Raw genomic sequence first — 26,155 nt, 5'->3', positions numbered from 1 at the left:
TATTTAAAATCCTCTGAAAGCTTTTTAGGCAAAACATGCACCTTCATCTCCTCTTTCCCTACTCTCTCAGCGTTACCTAATTTGGTATGGACGACTTTTCTTTCTTACTTTGCTTGAGTATTGCCTTCGGATATCCGTACGGAGCAATCCAGACTAGCGTGATGTGGCTTTCGCTAAACTCTTTACATTTAACTGAGGCATTAAACATACGTGTCAGACGCTGGAGGCGTCTTTTAGCCTTTTGTACACACAAGTTATGCATTATAGGAAGCTGGTCAGCCTATAATGGGTTCGTAGGCGAATCGGCCTAAAAGCGTATTGTGTGCGTGATTAGCTGACTGTATTTTTCTAGAGAGAAATTAAATTAATTTAACTATTTATCTATAGGCAGGTACTATTCTCACCTCATTAGACAGAAATTCCTCATTACGTTCTCTCAAGAATGATTATCATGGCAACCTTTTTTTGAACAACGTTAGTGTGTGAATGTTGTTTATGAACACCTCCCTTCATGATTAGGTGCTTGTCATGCTAGTGCAGGACTTTAGCCAGCATTCTCGTAGCAGCGTTCACTAGATTGCACACGTTCCTGTACTCTTGGCCCTGGATCGGTAATTGCTCAATAATACTTCAACTCCCGTTCGAATCAGTCGCCGCATAGACCGCCCAGCCCATTACGAAATTTCTCAGATGATAATAAATATGATTCTTTAATGTTTTTTGACATAATCGTGGTACGCTAAAGTAACCGGATTATATGCGCGGGCTTCACACTATGAGACAGTAAATCATTTAAAAGAGAAATCGAATGTACAGCTTCATTGATTTGCTTCGTGCAAACAGGCAGCTTTCATACGACTATTAGAGTATGAGGCCCGTTCGAAGATTGTTTGCTTATTCAAGGGGCAAATATTTCAATAATCCAGATTCACTTCGTACCGTAATAGTCAGTTGTATCAAACAGTCAAGATAATTGAGCTTCTGGCGATATTTAATAACGATTCAGAACGTACAGCACTTTCTCGAACTCAGTCTCATTGAGCATATCAGGCACGTCCTTTGCTGGTAAGTATCGACGTAGAGGATCGAATAAAAGTTTCGTTTTTATTCCCGCCATTGCTGCCGCTATACATCGCTTCAGGCAGTTGGTTCCTCCTACCGCAAAGCGCACTGTGTGCCTTTAGGCACTCTCGAGCCTAGACCACCTAACTAAAGGCCGCTGAGGTTACTCAACAAAAAAGCGCACAGTATGGCAGACGCTACACACCGCTAAAATATTTCTCCCGAGGATAAATGTCAACATGGGCGAATCATTAACGAAAAGCGTCAGCTACCTTGGACAGACGGTGCTAGAGCGACCAAGTCAGAGATGTGAGGCCAGCAATTAAAACATACGGCAGCATTAAGAAACAACTGCAATGAGCCACATTTAATGGAAGCATCATTTGGCTAGGCTGATCGTATTAGCCCTAGCTAAAATGTCACCAAAGGATATCTATGCATAAGAACCAAGTGCAGTCGACCAATATGAGGTAGGGCCTGAAAGTACTACGAATAAAAAACGAAGCATTGTACAAGTAGAAAAATGTTCGAGACTATGTCGAGGCAAATTAAATACGATGCCAACCACTGTCTAAAGCATAGATGGGAGACTAATTCAACAGATAAGATTTAATAGAAATAAAATGTTATATGCTTTCTAATTAAATGCGATGAAATTCTGTGCGGCCGGAGTGAAAGGATGGGTATTGTCACCGAAGGAAGAAGTCCATCTACAAGAAAACCCTTACCACCAATTAAGTCATCACAGTGTCTGCTGTTCTGAACGCTTTAATAGCGTCGTTAATCTGTGGCAAAACAAAGCAAATGGAAGAACACAAAATCTCAGCAAAAATGCGTCGCGGATTTAAAAAAAAGTTGTCGAGGAGGTATCTGTTATCGAAGTTCCCTTCCTGACGCTTTTAAAGGACATGACGTAATCGAAGAACACAATCTTTGAAAGATACTACGGCACGAGCCCATTTTGATCGCAACGACTAAGCTGTTATATTAAGAAAATGGCCGAATCATACGCTATGGGGCTGAAACAATTCGAGACTGATAAGGTCACAAAAAGGATTCAATGTCCAGCACTGGAGCTTCATCAGAGAAAGGATGCTAAAGACAATAGCCTTATTTATTGCTAGCCTATATTTACTAAGTCCTCGAGGGTTTCACCGAGAAGACAGACTTCACGTCACATTTATTCCATCCAATTGATCTTCTTATAGAAGAATGAGGGCCACAGGGGCCCTCGAGTTTCACAGGAAAGGACTAGCAGACGAAAATTTGCGCAGATGGTTGGGGTTACGCCTAATTAAAACCATAACTATCTTTCTAAACAAGAAAAGAAGTGGTGTCAATGAATCGGTTAAAGCACTCCAAAAACTATAAACTCAGGGGCTGTGCTTCTTTAGCAAGTTCCGTATACCCGAAATTTACTAGAAGGCCGAGGCAATACCGAGCCTATTATATGGCAAAGTGCTCACAAAGATGTCAATAACTACCGGAAAGATGATCGCAAGAAACCAAAACAATGCAGGACAGTGAGCATTGGTAACATCAGACTACCCTATCGCACCTGAATCACGGGACACTAAATTGCCGTTGAAAAGTGATGCCTGAAGTAAAATCAGGTTCTTCGATAGAATAAGCATCAACGTCATATCAACGATTGTTCAGGGCCATATTGTCAGTGACAGAAGCTACCAAACAGACACATTGCAAAAGCACTACGGAGCCAAAAAAGCCGAACAAATGTAAATAAACAAATATAATAAATAAACAATAAAAATCAGTGGTGGACAGTATTGGTGGACAAAAGGCCAAGTTTGAGCCAGCACTACATGGCTCCTATTGTTCAGTCGACAGTGAATACAGCGTCAACTGAACAATAGGAGAAAAAGAGAAGCTTAACAAAATATGGTAACACTGTAGATCTCATTACGAAAACAACGACACAAATAATTTGCTAGTAGCTGCTCCATACTAGACAATTTTACTAACTCTTTAAACCTGGCATAAAAATAAATTGTGTCAGATGTGGGGCGAGGCCAAAGACCGTAAAATATATGGTATTGCTATATAAGACCTAGGCGAGCGTACAATCTTACGGCAAACTGGCCTATAAGATAAGATAGGACACCTAGCCACTCTGGAAACAAAAAGGGAAGAAACTTTGAGAGAAGAAAAAAACACTGCGGTACAAGAATTAGCTGGTTAGTTTGCTATCTGATCGTTCAATGAAAGATCAGCAAAACGCGTAATAACTTTCCATTATATATTTTTCAATAAGTGATTTAAAGCAAAAATGTGCGCAATTTTAAAAACTGTAATTTTTATTGTAGTGAAATTAACAGTAAGTATATATTTAGTAGAAAAGGATGCGATTGCTTCCATAGCTTCTGTGCCATATAGTTCGGCCTTTTCCTAATTAAACCTAGTGAGGTCGCCAATGCGTTTCGAGCTCGATTCCTTGCATCGGTTGAAAGAACAGTATCCAGTTTGAACATGGCGTTCAATATTAATGTTTTCTCTTTACCAATCGTTCTGCATCAATTGACTTCGATATAACAGATTCAGGTACTTATGAACCGAGGCGTGTAATGTCCGAAATATACGTTGAGCTAAGCAGGTTGTTATCTCAGGTGGCGTGTAGCATACAGGAAAACACTGTTCAAACCAATTATTGACACGTCAAAACATGATGCCTTACGGATATTACCAATAATTATTATTATTCAGGTATTATAAGCATGTAACTGTTTTATATATTAATTAAGCGTCTCAAAACTAGGTTCACGGAACCGAGTCGCCCAAACATGATGTGCCTATGCTTATTAATATATTCAGGCACAGACAAATAAATAGAGCTTTGTCGTTAACAGTTCTACGGAACAAAGGCTTTATTACCGAATTTTAGACCGATTCGGAAGCTAAAAGTCGACTAAAATAAAACGTAATTTCATCACCTTCTAGGACCGCATTGCCGAGTGATTTGTCTCTTCGTCGCCCGCCTCGTTGTAAGGCCAATAAATAAGAAAAGTAAACTCAAAACAAAATGAAAAAAAGATTAAGAAAAAAGTCAATAAATAAAGATCAAAACAAATTATAATAGAGGAACAAGGCGAGAGACCGCTAAATGTCGCACTGGACTGGAACTAACTCGATCACCCTAAGTTTTGCTGGTACTGGGTCACAGTCACTAGAGTGATAACCGTTTATCAGCGGTGGGTCGTAAGCTAAAGACACAAACTGACAGACGCGCTAAAATCAAAAAGCTAGTGTACGTATTCGACAAAAGCTCGACTGTTGAGGTTATTCATTCACAACTTCAATGAAAGTCTATGATGGCGAGCGAACTCGATCGCAAGGTTGCTTGCTTCGTACATAACCAGGCAAAAACAGTTCCACTTGGGAATTATGCTACTTGGTTCCATCCATAGTGGGGAAACTCTATTGAGTTTCCCCACTGACAGCAACCGTTTGCCGCAGTGAACGTACTTTATTTGTCCTTGCGTTGTGACTTATTGCTGGTTCAGTGGGCAGTGCTAGGCCACCGTATGACTCAGGAATGGTTAGCACCTACGAGAAACAGTGCTAGCATAGCAGACAGTAGTTAAAGCGACGCCCATTTCGGGAGACACGCCAAGTACTGATTAACCCCACTGTTTCCTTATTAGGAACTTCCTTCACACGAATACAAGTTCATCCTCTTATTTCTAGCTATGCGAATACAGCGATGCAATGCTTGCACACTACTAGGGATAGCGGAAAAAAAGCGGATAAAGAGCAAGTGACGGCTCGTTTGGTTGCCATTATTCCGTAGTGTTTCGATGGGATTTTTTCTCTCCTTCGGTCTTGTTATTGCTGAGTGCATACGTTCGCCCATAGATGGATCCATTGGCAGGTTCGCCCATTTCAAAAGCGACGTCCATTATTTGCTCGTTTCAAACTACATTAGATTCGCCTGCATTGCAAACTCAGTTCCCACACCCTCTGCCCTCTTGTCTTACACATCGGCAGGCGAGAACTTGCTTGAAGGTATTCTTTGACTGGTACTGCTGCTTTTTGACTACGCTTGGAGCGCCATGGTTGGCTCTCAGCCGTAACGTGGGATCTACTGCCTGTGTACAACTATAATGGGTGGGCTAGTGAGGTAGCCTGGAGTGCTTCAAGGAGAAGTGCTCCGCGCAGCGGTAGCTATGTAGCTTGCCTATACCTACTTCGGACGACTACACAGGTACAGAAAACAAACCAAGAGATGGTCCACGCAGAAAACTCACAGAATCGTGTTGACAGCGTGCATGAATCTGCTGGTAGCGTGTGAAGACCTTAGACCCTTGTTTCGCTGCTTCTCCGTCGTCCACGTGCGGTGACGTGCCATGAGAGAAGAGACGAGTGTTCCATCATCGACATTGGGTTGTGTTTAATTCACCTTTACAACGATGTTAACGATAAAGAACAGGAAAAAAGTACAATGAAACAAGGAGAAGTAAGAAATTTTTTTGGTCGGAATGTTTCGTTTCTTTTATTTCTGTTTCATAGGTTACGAGTTGCAATTATCTTCTATTTTGCTTATACCTAAGGCTTGATTGCAAGAGATTATTGAGTTGCGACCTATAACCTTAAACTTAGGGTTAGGTTTGTTGGAGGTTAAAAAGCTGGTCGGCAGGGTAAATCGTGTAATAGTACTGTCTGGAAAACTGAAAACTAATTCGATCTCCTTCCGTTTGCTTTCTAACGAAGAAAAAGCTATTTTGCTTTGTTCTAGACTGCCTTTCAAGGAGTAGTACGCCGCTTAGCTACATTTCTATAGCTATATATTCTCAATATAATACATTTCGGCCAAAATGGTTGAAATCGCTACTGACGTTATGTGAATATTATCTCATTGTCTATTATTACATGTACTTCACAACAGAAATAGTTGTCAAAAGGTCGACCCGGATCATGAACGCTAGAGTGATTAAAATGACCAATTATGTACAACTGATCTATCTATTTGAAGGATAAAACAGCAGCAGCTGCTTCGGCAGCGCTTGCCCGAGGTACAATTGTGACTAAAGTCATTTATCAAAAAGAAGTCAAGCAAAAATCACTCGTACGGGACAAAAGCTACCCCTGTATGCAGTGAAATAGAAACTGAAAGGCTGGCCAACTTTATTATGGGAGAGGTACGCGTCAAAAAGGCGAAAATTTATATGCAGACATACAAGAGTTATTCGCCTGAAATAGGCCAGGTTTGTCACCTGCGTGCATCTGTGCGTGCAGTAACGTACATTTGTAGTGCTGAAAAGGTCTGGTGCCATTAACGTATCACGAGCTCTGCCAAAGGCAGTTAGAGAGCGGGCAAGCGACCTTATCCTAGCAATAAGCGTTGCTAATTAACACCGTTAACAGTATAACTCGATTTTCAATGGCCTTTAGACCTTTGACAACTCCAAGCACGCAGGCCGGAGTAAAGATGTATACCATGCGTTCATCGTGGCGCATGTTGCAACATGTAGCAGTCCAGCTAGAAGCATTAGCTTTATGAATGTTTCAACTACTTATTAACTCTTAAACGTACGACGTCAGTACAAGTCCTTTGGAGACACTAACACACATACACACTCACACACACAAACACACACTGAGGAACATAACGTTACGTATGGTCATAATGTTCAGCTGCTAGTTCAAGTCACGCCTTTGACCAGTACTGCGTTACATGCGTAACTGAACAAAAGGAAACGTTTGAAAATATGTGTGTCCATTGTGACAGACAACGGTATTATTTTGCAAGTATTTATAAGCTATATATAAGCTATACCATAAGTTTCCACTGGTGCCAATTTATACCTTCACTTGTCCCTATAGTAAGTCTAATTCATACGTTAGTTGAAAAACAACTCATCGACCGCAATATACTGGCCTTTATGTAAATATAACTCAACAGAACATTAATAACTATTCGTAAAATGACGTAATTACGTTAATACGTTACGTAATCAAGCACTCGTGTATATACAAATATATATATAAAGCTTATAGCCAAAGCATAACGCTGCTACAGTCAAATCCGCTGAGGTAAAAACTGAATAATTTTGGAACTAGTTGGGCTAGAATAATGTTTTTTTCAGGTACTCTTCTTTGATCCTCAACAGGGGGTAGCTCAACCGGATTTCACCTACAAGCTTCTAGAAAACTGACTCATTTAGCAGCTAATTTTAGCAGTTACCCAAAGTCTATTGAATTCGCTTATAACAATGTGTGATTTCCATGGCCAGGATTATGACCTGTGTGAAAATATACTCCGACCATGCGTACGTGGAAAAATCTATAGCTTATCATATATATATATTGGTCCGACTTAAAAGCTACTGCTTTTACCCTGTACCGTACTACCTATCCGAATAATACAATGTCTCAACACACACAACAGAGACCTACACAACGACATACTATTTACCGTATTACGTAACAATACCTATCGGTCAGAGCGAGGCTTTTTGGTTGCGGTCAGTATTTCGAATGGTCCTGATATCAATCAACGTTACGCCGGGCTGCGAGATAGCGCTCAGCTGATAAGATTTGTAAGAGCAAGCCAACAGATATGTATTTGTCATGAGTTACTGGCCAAGCTGTACACTAAATATGCGACATGGGAAACTATTGCCTATATACATATATATATATATATATCATTACAAAATTTAACAATGCGCTGTCAAAATACGGCGACGGTAACCACGAAGTAAATTCCAATCAAGGGCTTGATGAAATACTGACGACGAAATATATGTATACATAGTAATGTTCCGCGGAATGAGGAAGATTGGTTCAATTATACGTGTTTAATTAAAGCGTAGCAATATTTATGTCATGGCTAAAATCCATAATAGGCCAGTCCCCATTCTCAGAGTTGATTTCTCCGGCCGTTGTTCTTCTGGAAGAGCACCAGCGTTAATTGTAACAGTGCTTGATAAGAGTGATAGAGTTCTACGACTGTCAAAGGAACGTTGACGTGCTTGCATTGTAGAACTATGTACAATTGTGTGTTTTTGCTTAATTAATCCTACACGACCTGTAAACTATTATTGTTATTACTTTAATAGTTTAGGAGCGAGCGCTACCTGTGAAAATAAATTGCAAGCACGCACCATCTGCTCACATTAGCGAAACAAGAAATAGCTTTGTAGAACCCTTAGATTCGCATCATATAGCAGACCGATTGAATCCAGCTACTTCCGAGACAGCGATACCAGGCACTAGTCTAAAGAAAAGTTCCTTTCACCACGAACGGCGGCGGTGGCCTGAAAGCCCGTCATCATAACAGCAACGCTATGTACTAAGAGCTCGATTAGGAACAACAGAGTCTGGCGTATTCCACACTAACTATGACTAGCCCACAACGCTCATCCTAGAAAAGAGCTGCTTGGCAAAATATTTTAAGAGTCGAAACGAACTTTTTTATTCCTTAATACATGCAGGACGCCCCCGTCTGTTAAACATGGAGACTCCGCATATAAACACAGACCGACTTAGTTTTTTTATAGGCGGACACAGACACACAGAAGGATTCTTGAAGGCAAATAAAAAAAATCGCCCTTATATACCTGACTCGGATATAGTATAAAGCGAGCATAGTCCAAAAACTGAAAATATGACTATTGCCACATGCAGTATAGCTACAGGACAGACCGGTTTCCGTTAGGCTTTCTGGTCGAAATACAAAGTTCGTCTTCTTTATAGGTCGACCGACTCACCGAAGGTTAAACTAGGTAAGAAAAACTAGGCCCTATGCTTATTTTGTTAGACAAGAATTGCGTATAGCATTGGCTGACCGAATGTATGCACATATTTATCTGCTTAGATTGCACTCTATATTTTGCGGCAAGAAGATCTAACACGCAAACCTATCCCGCCGGTATTCTTTATGCTGAACTGACGTGCCGGTTGCCGGAGACTGTTTAATACCACAATGGTTATGATAGGTAGTCGCCCCGCTCCTCTCGTACACCCACACCATTTTGTTGATACTATAGAATGGTGCTACATAGCCAAAGTGAAAGGTATACTATGTATATATTTTTTATTTATTATTAATTATATATAAAATAGAGCTGTCCTGATCGATTGATTGAAATGTAAGGAAAAAGCTATATATGAATTGTATCACATCTTCATTTAGAAAGAGGCTGCCATCTTCCCTTAATGAAAAGAGTGCCCTAAATCAAATCACTATTTGTTGCGCCTTCTCGTGGGTGCTCGTTATATGACGGCCTGTTCATGCAGAAGTTAAGCAATATTATTCGTTGTACCAATCCGAAAATGACCTAGGCGAGTGAGAACTGAAGTCGAAAGAGCTTGTTTTATAGGATATTTGATTATTTGGAAGATATCCGGAAACAGAGAACATTACTTTTCTCTCGAATATATATTTGTTAGGTTTAATTACTTACCTAAAATAAGCTAAATTTTTTTCACAGTTGCTAGATTTATCCCAAGGAAAGATGACTACAGTCATCATTGTAGTAAAAAAAGAAGTTTGCGTATCACGTGCCGGCGTATGTTGAATATATCTAACAAATTATAGAGTAATTAACTTCTACTTACTATTCTCCATTATTGAAAGTGTAACGGCTATTTAATAATCAGCTGTATGCATACCAGCGTACGCATTAAGTTGCCGTGACTTCAGATGACTTCATTTTAGCACGGCAAACTACTAAAAGCCCAGCCCATGGCTTCAACGCAAAAGTACTTGTTCTTTCACGAAGTAGGGCAACTCGCGTACGTAGTGTCATTAAGCGTAACACGCTACCGGTTCTTTGCAATATATGGCATCAGTATATGCGCCTGAATTACACCGAATAACGTTATTCCAGTGGAGATTTTCGCGGGCTAATTCGTTCCGGCGCAGCTTAGAAGTCAAACAAGAATTTTGCGTAGAGTAGATAAGTTTCTGTCATGAATAACAAACTAACGCGCATAATAGATAACCCCCTTCGAGTTTCCTTCTAGGGACACTAGAAACTTATCGTATTATATTTTCGTTCTTCTAATGATACGGACCAAGGCAAAGGATCTGCTATTTCCAATGCTTTCCGGCTAAGCATAAACGTGTGTAACCTTTTCACTGAGAATGTTACATCTCCCGTCAACTAGTTACCATCGATAGAATACATATACATATGTATATGGACAATGGAAATTATGACATACAGCAAACTGTATAAAATAGCCAGCCTCTAGCAGCAGAACGAAATGGTAGACCTGGTCAGTAAGTCCTAACACAGATACGGCGAGGGATTCGTTGCCATAATAATTACGATCTATTCTTTTCTAGATACGTATTTGTTGCAAAGCAAAAGAAAAAAAGCAGACGCTATCAATTAACGATTCAGCCTGTCACTTCAGTCATCGCCCAATGAAGCCACACAACGTAGTAACGTAGAAGCATCAAACAAAACATTATACGCCAGTTTCTTTAGTAGCAGGTGCCATTTTGTACGAGAACAAACGGTGACACTGGGCTCCATACAGACGGATGCGGTGGGCAGTAGCAACTGTTGATCTGGCAACTAAGCCTAATCAGGCCAAACTGGTCCTTGTCGGACTATATTCGTGTGATGCTCACGTACGAATCGACAAAATTGACGGAACAATCTCATTGATATAGTGTATATGTGCACCGAGTCCTGGAGGCTGCCTTTATTACTGCAGCTCCAGTAATACTACACCTAGCTGTACGCTAACTTATGCCTGTTTGTCCAGCCATGACCCTAATTAGGTGTCGATCAGAAAGGAGACAAATAGCGACGCCGCTTAGACGAAACAGTTACTGAATGTTACAGGGAACGCAAAGAGCAGGAAGGCTCGGTGCCAGGCCGCAAATGGCGACCCATAGAGGTTCGGCAACGAGTAGGACCACAAAGCGGCAGCGGCAGAGGCAGAAATGTGGCATGTGTGATATGCCGTATCGTGCTGGCTCACAAAGATTAACTGAGATTCATTGCTACTGGTGAGCTACATGAGCAATGTAATGGTGAAAAAAACTACGAATAGGCTTATGGAGCGCTCGGTTCGTTTGGCAATGAACGAGACTGCCTTTTTCTCGACGATGGCTCGATACGGCTGATTACGTTTGAAAGGTGCCTGTGTATATTGGTGTTTACGTGGTAAAAGGTACGTAAGGAAAGCCTTGCAAGTTTAATCACGACAAATGGCAAGTGCGTTTACGTGAATCAACAAGTTTACTATTTGCGTAGCTGCATATTACTACAGTGAAAAGAAGTGTATGATTAGGATCGTTTTCAATGTGTTGCAATATTATGCCGAAAATCGGTATGCCGAAGTCATCAGCGTTTGTCACTCCGTTACCCAACTTTGATTTTACGCCCTTGCAGCTCCCAGATAGTCAACACATTACTCACTAAAATATATAATAATAACATCCAATTGTCTAGTCGTATCTTATGTGAATGTATGGTTGGGACTAACACTTAATACGATTGTATCTTGGCTGTACGTGGAAGTTCCGAGAGCAAAAGTTAAATAGAAAGTTTCATCTGCAAAAATGCAATAAAGTAATTTTATTAGAAGAACGGATTTCAGTTAAGCCATCCTCTTTTTGACGGCAGAGCGACATGTAAAACATACGATCCAGAGTGTTGTCATTGAGGAGATGGCACAATCAGATATCATCGGGCGCTAGGTTCAACACGAATATTATTTAGTAAACTATAAAACATTGTCGATTAGGTACGGTCGCAAAAAATTTGTTATTGTACTTTTTTTCAGCTAATTTTTCAAGTGTCAGGCCTTTGCTTTGATGAAGCGCTACACATGGAACAGTTATAATTTTGCCCTCATAGGAACGAAACGAATCAGGGGGCACGTCATTTACAGCTGGTTTTAAATGAAAATTGCTCCCCGTTACCATTCATATTATCTTTACTCTTGACCGGAAGAGTAGCGTCTGCAAAGACCATCGAGTACTGCCGTTTTAACGACAGGTCGGGGAAAATCGGATGATTATAGCACGGAAAGAAAATAATGCAACCATAGCGTAGACGAGTAAACTCAACACTTGTTCCTTGGGAGCGAATTAATGAAATAGAATAGCTGGCGAAAAGTATTTTTAATGAAACAATTATTTCTTTGCAAACGCGTAAGTTTGAACTGTCGCAGCTATTTTCAGGTAAATTTCAAAAGTTTGGATGATTATCTATGTTAGAACGTTGAACGCGGAGCCTAGCGACTAAAAAAAGTTGAAAAGATGTGGATACTTAGTTTTCTCCTGTACTGAAGTTGAAGAAACTTTGCTTCATGAATAGTGCTGTTTAGCTTGTCTTCTGATAATCAGTCTTCAATATCTTGCATGACGATGGGCTTGTGCATATGAATTTATAGTCAGTCATTGATGTTTACCCGCAAGAATGAATAATGTTAGTGTTTGATACCAATTCGATGAAAGTTCCCATAAAGTGAACGATTTTATTAAAAAGATAATGAGAGACGAAAAATGCGTCGTTCCTCTGAAGCGTTCCTCGTTACAAAGTTCGAACTTCACAGGCTCAGAAAAAAGGACCGCAAAGGCTAAAACTGGAAACACAATCCAGCAGAGAGCTGGAAACGCCGCTAATTTCAAAGATGAAAGTGCATTGCTATCCATTCCGGCCAGATAATTTTAATTCCACCAAAATGTTCATATTGATACAGTTTTAAAAATAAAGAGGTATTTTAAAAATATGTAGTTTTTGTAACTCTAATAATTAGTAGGTTCATACCTGACTTTTCTATTCGCTGACATACAAGCAGATGTGCGTATTTCAAGATGTTGAAGAAAGCAAATAATTCATGTCGTGAAGTAGAACATTGTTACACTCTAAAGTATATGCAATAAAATATATTAGAGCGATTAAAAAAGGCTAGATCATGCTGTTTCCATTGATTCAGTGATATGTTCCATACTGTTCGCTTTAGGGTCGAATCTCGCGTAATACGATTACTAGAAACAAAGAAAGGATTGGTAGAAAGTTGACCTTATTAATATAATTATTTTGCATTGTATTGAACCTATATAGTTGTTTAATGAGTTAGTCTGCGAGCGTAAATTGATGCTATCTAAGTTAACAGTTGCAAAAAAGTCTGTAGACACATCCTGCTCCCCCCACTATTATTACTCGTACTCACAATTTGTTATCGCACCAATCGTCATGGGAATATACTCAAATGTATAAAGAATTTTTTTCACCCCATGCATCAGATTTTCATTCGACGTAAATTTATCGCATTGATTTGCTTGTAGGACGCTATCTCGGCAGCAATTGTTATACCTTCCATGCAATATCCAGACGAGGTTCCCGCTATTGACAGCGTTTTGCCACTGAGCTCCCTCCCTAATTTTTCGAAATTGTTCCAAGCTCGGTAGCAGCCTGTGAGTTTCGCTACATACGCAAACATTCTCCTGGAAAGGTTCGATAAACGACACAAGCACTAAACTAATCTAAGCCATATCGCATTACCTACCTAAAAACAGGTGAACTCCCACAGTTAAGAATATACTTGTCTATATACACAGGCATGTTTGTTTATATGTCGCAATTGAGGGAAAGTAGTTGTTGGTTTAGCTGATAGTAGAAAGAAATTGCCACAGCATTGTCAAGGTACGGAACAAATTAGGCTCACGCTTTTCCGCCAGTTTGACGATATGCTTCACTAACTATTTGCTGTGCTTTATCAATCAGTATCCACATCCGGTATAGTGTTTGTGGCTCGCGTGCTTACCGAGGAACTGATCGTGAATTACTATCACACTTCGTAGACCGATTTCCACTGAACAGGTCAATTTTTTTTTTACACGATTCGCAGCGTCTTCGCCATCGATATGTACGTTTCAATCTTTGCTACAGAATTTGCGACGTGAACGTCCGAAACTCTCTATAGTCGCTACCCGTCGTTCGGTTACACGGCTGACGAAATAATGCCCATGACACAGATAAATTAGACAGTTAAAAAAAATAGAGATAATTATATACCTATTATGCATACGGCATTCGTTTGCATTCTGCGAGTGCCCTAGACGTGGCGCTTGCAAGGGCGTTCCGAGCGTTATGATCCGCCAAAAGATGTTGTCTGGAAAAAAACCCCCTTCTTTTGACAACTACTGCCTCCTGGTAATAAGATTAGATGTTAGCACGAATTGTTACGGCAAAAAGATTACAATGCTATGGCTAGGCCAGCCATGTACCTTGAAGTTTTCAGCACCAACCCTACTGGTTGATGATAATTTTCATCCCCATGTTATTGAGCGAGGACGCAGAGGATTCTCACATACTAAGCGCTTCGGAGACAGACAAGTAAAAAAGGACGCTATTTTCTGAGAGAGACTTTACAAAGATAGCGTGAAGAGTTTGTTCTCAATTTATTATAGCTTAAGAAATATATATATATATATATATATATATATATATATATACTGTTGAGCTCTTTCTGTAGTAGGACAAATAAGTATGGGATTATGATCGTGAATTGCTAGCGTGGATTTATTATATTGTTCATAACTTTATGCTGGATAAACTCATGAGTACACGGAAGTAGCATGAGGTATCGAACAAACAAGGTGTATTAATAGCTCAATATCTTTTCTATTTGGTTTCAGATTAACGCGCTTCTCCACGTAAAGCCCATAAAATGCTTTATGCCTTCATTATTTCAAACTTAATTGTTGTTTACATATCACATATGAATTAGCAAATATAACTTCGATCGAAGACATTTTTATGACTGGAACCAAATACAAATGTTGCTGAGCTCGTACTTGAGTGTCCTGCTCTAAATGAAGAATAAGTTTATAGAATATGGGAAGGTGCCCTGTTCTGCCGTGTTGTTGCCAGGCTGGACCGCAACAAAAGCTGAATTTCCGACTCCGAGGTGCACTAGATAAGGAACGTAATTATAAACGCGTTATAACGCACAGATCACTATAATAGTATCTATAGTTATTTAAAATTTGAGGATATCCAACCCATAGGTTGTCATTTCGTGTCGGCTCTACAGGTGTGCTAAGGCGTAGGTTGCTGCGTATATATGACTCGCTATGAAATTTTGATGGAACAGCCGAGTTACGATTTCTGATAATGCGCAGGTCTAACAAATTTGTACAGTTTCGCCGCGTTTCGCTTCCACCTTAAAATGTAAGGATGTCGACGATACGTTTCTTTTTAGGTGCCCTCACCTGGTAAACGGACTCGTCCTAAGGATGCTCTGCGTCCCTTACCGGGTACATCTCGAAAGAACTGGCGAAGCTTTTTGTCCCTTCACGTAACGCTCTGAACCCCTGAGGTTGTTCTTTTACAGTGCTCTCGGTTGACTTCTCAGCCAGCTAAAGCTGAAATGTCCACCCACATGGTTACTGGCGCCTTCCTCTTTGCTCACGTTTCTGATGCGAACTCTATGCTCCCGCCTATTTAGGACCCTAGAGGGTCCTGAGCAGCTCGAAGGCATATAAAGTTCAGCTTTTCGAACGGTGCGAAGACAATGCTGACAGTTTCGATAGGGCTGTTATCCATGGAGAAAAGGTACAGGCCATCTATTATTGTAGGGTTCCATTTTCTATAGCGCTGTTTTAGAAGTCTTATACTAGTCTAGAACAGCAAATAAAAGAGGTAAAACACAATGCAAAATAAGATTAAAGTGACGAATGCAAGCAAACAACATCGAAATAGAATTTTGTCTTGACTGCCCTCCTTCAGATAAATCCTGAAAAATCAGCACTACCACCGAAGCGTGGTAGCCACGTTCTTTGTCAAGCAGTGGATATTTGCAAAGCTTGTGCAATAGAAAATTTGTCCTGAAAAATGTGTACGATTAAGTATACAAAAGATTTGTCTCTATTAACAGCCCCCGCTAATTGGATACTTAGATCCATTACACCCGGCCACAAAACTGGCCACCAAAGCAACAATCTATGATCGTATTGAATTTTCCAAATGGCTGTATAGCGTACATGGGCTTTACTGTCTAAAAATTGCTTTGACTACTATTGTATATACAGAGCGGGCCAAAAATGGGCTTACAGCTAAGAATGGCGTAAGTATAAGGTTAATAACAAAACAGGTTGTCAGTTGCACGGAAGAACGAATGCAATTGATACAGAATTGAATCAAGCACAAAAAATAAATTTATTTCTATGTTTAGGCAGGGTTCGATCGAAACTAAAGAATAAGTTCATAGAAAAAATAAGCGAGCAATGAGGACAAAGCTTCCGTTACTTCCCAACTCAACCACGTCCTGTTTCAACTTTTCCAACAAAAACCTATTTCACTTTTAGTTTTAGATTCATGTTGTTCCCAATTGTAATTTACTTTTGCCCACTGTTACATCTTTAATACGTATGTTACGTATGTTATCACTTTGCCGTCGTTACGTCAGTGACTATTTGTGTGAATTACAGTTAGTCTGATCAAAAGTCTCAGTAAAACTGGACATAATTTCTTCAACCTTAACGTGTTTCAACAAAACAGAATATAATAGTTTAGCGTTCTTACATCTTAGCATTTGCAGTTGTCACACTGTATCAAGATCCCGCCAATGCCTATCTGGCTTGATGCTATCAGACCATAGCATTCGTAGTCGAAGTGCACCAGACAGATTTGTCTCGACAATAGCTTATACGAGGGAGTGTTTTGGGAGCTGGTTTCGTTGGCTCGCACAGTGACCTGAGCGGTGAAAAAATGAGAAAAAAAGAAAAAACATCATTTTTTCTGAAGAACGTAATAATACTCGAATAATATTTGATGGATAAGTTACTCCAGTTGCGAAGGGGCAAAGCTGAACCGAAGCTGTTGGGCATTACAACTGACAACGTGCAAACAAATGTGGATCGAAACAAGTGGTTGTCTGACATGTGGCCGGTTTCTCAATGGTGCGGAGAAAACGCTGTAACCCAACTAATGTGTTTTAGATTCACTTTTATGTAAACTGGTTACTCAGAGGACCAGGTTCTTGTCCAAAACAGTTCAACGGGTTTTCATATAAATATTGCGCTGTAGTTGATTTTCTTTTCTTGTTAAAATAAAGGAACTCCCATTTCGAGTGAAACGCAAACAGCCAATTCCGATTAATGGTATCAGCAAAACACATGTAAACCTAAGGTTGGTTTCACTGAACAACATTGGCACTATTTTAGGCACGAATCAAACTTATCTTCAGACGACTAATCCAACGTACGATAAGCTGCCAGCAACAGAATGAACTTAAATTGAGAGAAGTGCTTCAATAAAGCTTACCTCGATTGTGTTTATTTGTGCAATAGTTCCGCAATCATATATAATGCATTCACGCGTTATCACAAATCCTTAAAGACAATGAACTTTCGACATCTGGCAAGATAAAGTCGAGCCCCTTCTTCCACCACTAGTTCTTATAAAAGCGTAACACATTTTGAAAAATCAACAAGTTCTAAAAAAGTACCTTGATAATATGGCTCGTATAATAATTCATGTAGCGTGTGTCGGCCAAATTTAAAGCAGCCATCACAGATTACGCTTCGTGGCTCGGTTTTTCGTGTTCCGTTTATTGCTATTATGGATCTCTTTCTTGTTTCTTAACCAACTTCGTTGTTCTTTTTGGGAGAAGCCTTTCAAGTATTTCTAACTTTCTTTCTATTCGTTGCCACTCACATATTAAGGCGGAACACTTAGCGTATTTACGGGCAAACCGTCTACCCGTCATCGAATCCTCGATTCGACATTTATCTCACAGATTTCGCTGTATTTGCACCAAGTAGCTAGGAAGCAAAACAAATGAATAAAACTCTATGCTAAAAAGTCCCTCGACGTATATGTTACCCAGACAACGAATGAGTTTTTTTTACACTGAGCAAACTATAGTAACTTTTCCCAAGGGCCCTCTATAAGGAACCCTTCGCCTAGCTTGCTAGCTCTACGTAATTAGAGTTAAATACACATGTCGATTCAACATAGGCATACAAAAGTGGCCACGTGTGAATGAATGCAAGCGTAGTTCTTTATTTCAATCTATAAAAAAAAAAGTTAGAAGCAGGTTAGCGAACGAAAAAAAGCCCCTTTCGACGTGCTGAAGGTAAGAGAAAGAACCTGCCAAATAAACATGTACTTTATACCAATAGCCTGTAGTATGCCACTCTCTTGATGGGACTGAACTTTTCCTGAAGATTTTAGGGCGCTACTAAAATACTTTATAAATTTGGAGGCGGTGGCTTTATTCACAAGTACAGTTTTCCGTGCTTTGCTTCCGACAGATAAGAGTGAGTAGAGAATGCCCTCAGTGTAAACGGTCGCGCAAGCCAGCCCTTTGTCCAGAGGAAAACCCCGGACTCTTTTTCGATTTCCGAGTTTCGTAGTATGTGAATAGGTAGGCGGGGTGCTACTCATTCAAACATTCACACATTTGTTCATGACCACAGCAGCAATGGCGGCGGCAGAAGTTTTAGCAGCCGTGGCAAGTTTCAAGATACGAGGTGCAGTAAGACTTGCTGCCAGGTTTACAATTATTTGCTATTAGGGAATAAGCGGGCTCAAAGGAACGGACTGAAAGGAAATATTAATAGGCAAGAAGCCAAAGCTGACGAACAAAGTTGTATCTACTTTAACACAAATCTTTATACGGGCGACATGTCCGCGGAAGATGTTCGTATCCCGTACGTTCCGCGCGGTACAAGCGTGGCTGTTAGGCCCGCACATGTATAGTTAAAAGACGCCACATTGAAAACCCATATGCTGTGAAATAACGGTATTAAATGCTTTTTATTGAAGCGGTGTCCTGGTGCAACTACGACTGCGTCATACGCCAGTATACTGCAGGCAGTATTTTTAGTTTTGAACTTATGAGACCCTGGCGTATGAGCTCGGCGCGATTTTTGAAGTTGCCATGTAAACTCATAGTAACAATAACGTGTAACAGCGTGTAGACGAATGTCATGGCATCCGGTAATGGTCAGTGGTCCCGCACGAAGAATTTAATTGAAGAAAACTATAATCATGTATTATAAAACAAGCTAGGCATAGATTGTTCTAGTTGAGAAATATTATACTAAGACAGATTGGATATCTGAATGCAAGCACAGATTTATGGAACAATTAAACTACTAAAAGAAAAGCGCCTATTTAGTAGTGCGGATCACATGCCACTTAACAGTAAGCGATATCGTTCATGGAAACTTACCAGAAACTAATAAAGTGTAAACTGTGAATAACTTTCAACAACAAAGCTATGCGAGTTAGCTATTATTTACACTTTAACTTAATTCACATATATTGTTACGATTACCAGTCGAAACGCTAAACAGTTGCTGGTTCGGACGCGGTGAAGGAATGAGAGCCCTAGCCGCTAGCGAATATGTTGTCAGTCTCCGATCAACGGCCTCGTTCTTCACAATATACTCTAAAAAATTAGATAGAACTTCACCTTGTTTGGAGTGCCTATTGAGTTCCGGTGCAATAACCGAATCTTGCTCAGATATACGTATATAAACATACCAACATGCCATACATACTGTGTACATACTAATATATGTACCAAACGTATTCATGATGTACCGCGGTGCCCAAGCGCAGACCCAAAAATGCCAAAACCAAAAAAAAAAAAAAAACGAAGCTTTTGTTACGTGTTACCAAAATAAGGGAAAAACGCAACTGTATAATTTGGATATAAAACGAAAAGGTGAAAAGCGTCTTTTTTAGGCGTGACGTTCATTGTATACTTTAATATATCATACAGGTTACCCCGCTGGGCAATACACAAATACATATGAATTCCCAATATGGCTGCGCCAAAACTTTATATTGGCTTGAAACACGATCAGCAACAAAATAAGATTTGGTAAGCGTAAGGGGAAGGCCTATCGAAAAGAAAAAGAAAGTTCGAGGAAGTTAATACCACTCACCAGCAGCCGGCGTCGAGCAGGGAAAACGATGAGCTGTTGTTTCTGACTTCTCCTCTCTTTCACTACCGGTGCTCCAAAAAGCCACTTTGACCATGGCTCCGAATAAATTGATATGGTCTTCACTTTACCGGCTCAGCGAGTGCTACGCGATAGGAAAGACGTCCGCTAAAACAGGACAAACAGGAACAGCTTTTTCTCCATAGGTTTAGGATTTCGTTTCTGGGTCGAGGCCACAGCAGGGTAGCAAACAGAAGGACCCTGAACAGATAGAACTATGAACAAAGCTCATCCGACCTACTAAGATAGATAGGGTAGAACAATAGCTAACCAGCAGGTTACTGAGATAGTCGGAGTCGGTCGTTTGATGCGATGCTTAACGGACGTAAAACTCATAAAGTTTAGCTAGGTCGTTGACTTGGTCGTGTTTGGAGGAGTATTCGAAGTACCGTAACTGCGAAGAGGCTGGTAGGGATTCGAGTGCGGAAAGAATCGCATCGCATCAATTCTGAACATAATATAAAATCAGAACAGAGCACTGGTTGTTTCTGATATTTAGGATCATATTTTTAATAGTCGAAAATGTAGCTTTATTTAGTTAATCTCAAGCTCGTCTCCATGTGCATGCGTAGCACAAATCACCAGCTTAGTGTACAAGTGCTGGTCACTTCGCTCGTATTGACAGCCTGCCAATATTATGTAAGGACCTTGGAACAACCAGACCTGCGAATCCGGGGGTCTACATTGAACTGCGATGTGGGGGATGACCTTAGTTACCGAGCCTTTCTTTGATAGCATTGAAATAGATGGACCAACCAATGGATATAACAGGTGCATATTGACTGCATACTCAATGATGATTCCTTTATAAATTAAGTTACGCTGTTTACGTATAACTTATAAGAGGAATAATATGATGTTCGATTAAATTTGGTAATGTTTATTAGGTTGATAATTAATCGTTCGTTTGAGATGATCGTCATGCAATGATCTGACACACGTTTCGAGCATCGTCAGAATATAATCGGATCCATTTTGAGACACCGTTAAGCCAATTCAGATTGCAACAGCTTTCTAGAACTGCGGTTATCCAAAGAACTATACTAGTAGAAGGCTCTCTCTGTTACCAATATAAGATAGTAAAAGGTTATAGCTCTGTTTTTAACTGTATATTCACAATATACAGAAAGGCCGTTACGCAAAAGATAAGTAGTCGTCAATTTTAATAGTAGCTGGGCTGAGAAATGCTTAGGGCGGTAATAATAACACTATTATTTTCATAACAATTCTTTTCTGCTCGGAAATTGTTGATCCACTATCGCGAACGTAATATATTATAAGAAAATTATTAGGGGAAGATAGACCCCAGGGATGTACAATTTGTTACACTCAATATTCTGAATTTATCGCAGTTTTATCTCTTCGAAATTGATCAATAACATTTCATAACAATTTTCCAGCCTGTACGAGCCTTGCCGTCTATTTCCCGCCCACTTCACAATGCTATGAGTCTAGAATGGCATCCGCTTTTCCCTTCTTTCTCACAACACGAATATCAATGCCTTCCATACAGCTGGAGCATACAGAAAAGTTCACATACAAACATTTTCTCTCTCTATATCCCTTTATGTATAGCAGTTTAGCGCTCTTCAACCAAAAAGGCCAAGCAACTACTGTCCCATGGCGCGTTCAAGTCCACTACGGAACTGCGGCCTCGAAACCCTTTAGCTAAAACCGATGATACCCGCTACCTTGGCATTCTGTTTTCCCTTGTTGTGCTCACTAGTCGCTGTCATGCACAGAAACCAATGGTGTCAGTGAATAGCCTGTAAAGAGAATCAGGTCTGCCAAGGGCCTGCTGCTACGTATCTGAAGCCGTGGCTTCTGCCATCAGAACCAAGAGCGGGCAAAAGCGGAAGCTTGGAGGTGCACTAACAAACGTCGGCAGCTAGCTTGGATAAGCAGTTACCTAGCTAAAGAGACACTATAGTGCAGATCCCAAACAAGGGCGAAAGGGGCAAACCTTTAGGTGAAAGAGACAGCCAACCAGCAAAGCACGAGTGGAAACCCTTTTATAAGCACAGGTTTGATGATGCCTTCGGACCGCGCGGGTAGCAGAATAGTGGGATAAAGTACCAAAAAGCCACCTAACTAGCGAAGGCCGTCGGTAAGCTGAGCACGATGCCTAACAGAAGAATGCCACAAGGGGCAGAGGCCGAAGGGGCACAGCGGTCCTGTATTGTGTTGTGGACGGGCGATGAAAAAGCAAGTTGGGGAACTGGGTCATAGATGTCGACCGCTTATGCCAGCGTCGCTGTCAGACGAGGATAAGTTACTTAAGGTACTGAGTTCTGCGCAGCTAGGTACGCTTGTCACTTACCTCCAGAAGAGAAAAAATATCCCGCCCCTTCCAGGTTTCAACTTTCTCTGAGCAACTGAGTGTTCATACATCGTCCTGTACGTGCACTGAGCGATGACGTTCATTATCATTCGTTGTCGTGCATGGCAGGGAAATTGTAACCGACAAAGGACAAAGCGACAACATGCATTCAACAACAAACAGTACGCTTGCAACAGAAGGATTTGGGCCTTTATACCTGTAAGCGTTAATAGTGCATGTGACCATAAGGGCGAATTTGCGAAAAACTTAATAACTAGTAGAAAACCGTTGCACGAAAAAACGAGACTATATAGTGTACAAAAAAAAAATATATATATATACATATAAAAGACTTTTTGTATTCTTCGGGGTTGATAAGCTACGCATTTTAATACTAAATTCTAAAGATTAACCAAAATCGTCAGTTATTGAACAAAAACAAAACAGTTATTGAAAAAAGTGTTGTTAATATCGGATTGATGAATGCATATCAACAAAACTTAAATGCTGATGTATCTAGTGCGATACATTGACTGCAACATATTCTGCCACTTACCTTATATTCGCAAACTTGACCCATCGACGGACATATTAAGCCTCACCTACGAAAAATCACCTCCAGTTACGATAAACGAAACCATTTAGTCATTCAAACATCTGTATAGCTAAGGCCACTGTGCGAGGCTTGATTTTTTTTTCAAACAATGCCTAAGCCTCATACACTGTTTTAGAAAAGCTGTTACTCCCATTTCTGACGTTTATCCAATAAATAATGCAATAAGATGCCCACACAAAACTTAGATTTTGTTTGTATCGTTGTTGTTATCGCTGCCATCAAACATCCTCAGGTATGATCTCCTGAACATCGTCGAGGGCAACAACAATAGCCGAATCAGTCTAATGGGTATTGCATTAGTTAACTTGTGCCTCAGGTTAGGTCTCCTTCTATCCGCTGACCAGCTTATCAATTTGCCACTCGTGCATTCCATTAGAGCAGCGGTTAGAGCTATTTTCGAGGATTAATCTGCTAATACAAGTAATTCTTGTGGGACACCTTACAACCATCCCTAAGCAAAAAACGGTGTAAACGAACAGCGCGACCTATTCAGGCCTTAATCATTGCTTCATTAATCATTCCTTAGGTAACACGAGCATGAAATAAAAATACGTTTTATATGGACTCATCAACATACGGCCTTTGTCGATTAAGATCGAAACAAACAGGCAACCATCTTCAAGTAGACCTAAGAGGGGACATTGAAGGAGTAGCAGTCATTCAGATCACCTCCATTTGTTGGGGTCGTAAGTGAACAGGGCTGCATAAACCTCATTATCCCAGCTGTAAGTTTTCTGTGCCTATCATCATCAGGCCGGTAATCGCGGAATAGGCAAACTACTAGGTACCATTGAAAACAAATGAAAACAACTATGTGAATTTGTTCAAATTGAAAAATGAAGCTTTTGGGCGAGGTGCTCAAGGTGAAAGGAAAGTATAGCTGAATTCGTCAGTTGTATACGCAGTTTATATTAAACTGCGAAAACCTATTGAAATGAAGTGTTAGTATTGATCCAGTGCGTGGATAGGGAATGCATATTAAGTTAGTCAAGGCAATAGTACCAACTGTGTTGTATCGATACTTTTAGAAATTATTTTTTGTTCATTGTAAATTTCTGGTAACTTATAGCTTATTATGGTAAGCTTTAGCCTAAATGTAGGAAGATGGTTCCTACAGATCAGTGTCGTATTCTGAATAGATAACATAATACATACATACATACATACATACATGCACGCAATAGCTCATTGTATCAACAACTAAATTTCAATACGTTACCACAAAATCGATTATTGATTAATTGGAATATTAGGAGAAGTTCAAACGTTTAGCTATACATGACAAGTTGTCCCAAACAATACACAGGAAGTAATTCTAATTAATCATTTCATAAATTAGAAAATTATTTTGACTAGGCTGCGTACCAAGCAACAAACAAACTTTCAAGCTAAAAACGTTCAAGCAAACTTCTTTTCCTTTTACGCCATAGTGAAAAGCTTAACTTTAGCTTTAGGCCTGACGGATGGCCAATGGGAATTTGTACTGCCGAAACTGCAAATACGTCGTACGAAGACCTCACTTAAAACGTTTCTTCACGTTTTACTCGGACGCCTGTTGTAGCTATGCACAATTTCAGAGACGTGTGAATCTGAAGGGAAGTTGTACTAGAAAAGTGTAGAGTTCTCTTAGAAATGTCTTTTTCTAGCTGAATATACCTGTTTTTTGAATAGATCTTACACCGTTGAAAGCCTTATCATATGTAGGATAGATAGTAAAAAGCAAAATACAATTTGGTTTAAATAAACTTTTTTTTTCTCTAACTGACTACATCCTAGGCGAGTCGAATTGTTAATCTTTGTCGTCAAATGTCTTACCGCGTAAAACACTTATCATCGTACTTATAGCTGGAAGGAATTATCCGAAGTAAAGGGGCTGTTACCGCTACACTCACAGACTAACGAAGCACCCCTATTTACATTGCAGGTTACAAGCATTTTTATCAGTTTTTTGCACAAACTAAAGCGTTTTTTATATATTTATTTATGACGATTTCATTACTACGATGTTTACTCATTAAGTTAAGCTTGCGCAAAAAAAAACCATAAAAATCATTAGAGCTTCCTATTTCTGATATTTACGGAAACGTGTAGCAATGTAGATTCTTGCCTACGTCAACGAGCGTCCCGCATGGTATCCAGATCTATCGACTGATCCAACTACAGTTTACAGGAAGCAAATCTAGCTGTTTTCATGGCAAAAACACTTTGCATTATATAATATGTTTAGGAGCAGCAGGAGCGCTCTGTTTTACTACCCTAATATGTTATATTAAAAAAGAAAAAATCTATGATACATTTATAGTGGCTATGTTTAATAAAGCCACGCCTGATGACGCTTTTGAAGCGCAGGTCAGGAAGCGTAAAAGTCAGAGGGCATAGAAGCGACGTCAACATTTCTCTAAAGCTATTGCAAAATGACAGTGCAGGTTTCGTTAGAAATTTTTTTAACGTTAAGACGCCCGTGTTCTATCATTGTTTAGTAAGCATCGACCGGATAGCACTTTCATTCGAAACCAATCGGACAGCTTTCAGTCCTCGCAGCTGTCGTGTCATATTAATAAGAATCTTTTGATTTTATGCAATAGTAATGATAATATAGTAACACTAACCGTAATAATAGGTGCAAATGACTGATTTGTGAACAGTCAAATATTCTAAAAGTCAATACTACACGTCTCCCTTACAATTGACGCGAGCAGCTGTTAGCTAGGCTTAGTTGCATAATAAAACGTCCGCATTGGGTCTTGCGTTACCTAAGAGTTACACTGGGATACAAGCTCAAGGCACGAAAACCTGTAACGACGTTGTATAGGTCGTTTCGCAAGCTTTTGATACTTTGCTGTGGTGCATACCCACGAAGTGCAACGAAGATCGATTTGAAGCAAGCAGATTAGAGAGACTGAGTATTCATAAGTAGTAGTCTCGGGGGAGGAAACTCCAACCATAGGGCTAAGCCCCACATTCGGCTTGCATCAAATAGGTTTCCTAGTGATGTCCGGCTGATTGATTGAAAAAAATAGACGATACAAATTGGTAGGCCCGATTTGTCCGTCCAGCTTTGATACTAACATATGCCGACAATTCCGAGCAACTACAACACCTGAAACAATCTAACCCCAGGACGAAGAAGCAATAAACAGTATTCCAGCTCCTGCAATGTGCAATCGATATTTGTAGGCAATGGGTTTTATTTATTCGGGAAACAGTA

The 26,155-nt window shown here is 40.0% G+C and overlaps 1 long non-coding RNA gene across 1 annotated transcript in view; it reads right to left on the bottom strand.

Annotated features, from left to right (window-relative positions):
* LOC111249392 (uncharacterized) overlaps positions 1-26,155 on the bottom strand; it is a 60,250-nt gene that overhangs the window by 19,574 nt on the left and 14,521 nt on the right. Inside the window, exon 3 of the long non-coding RNA XR_015326444.1 lies at positions 5,325-5,476. This is a non-coding gene — a long non-coding RNA (uncharacterized LOC111249392). The remainder of the gene's footprint in view (positions 1-5,324; positions 5,477-26,155) is intronic.

This window comes from Varroa destructor, unplaced genomic scaffold, assembly GCF_002443255.2.
Source record: "Varroa destructor unplaced genomic scaffold, Vdes_3.0 BEIS01000004.1, whole genome shotgun sequence".
NCBI lineage: Eukaryota > Metazoa > Arthropoda > Arachnida > Mesostigmata > Varroidae > Varroa > Varroa destructor.
The sequence above is the reverse complement of the archived record's forward strand: the minus strand, read 5'-3'. Positions and strand labels throughout refer to the sequence as shown.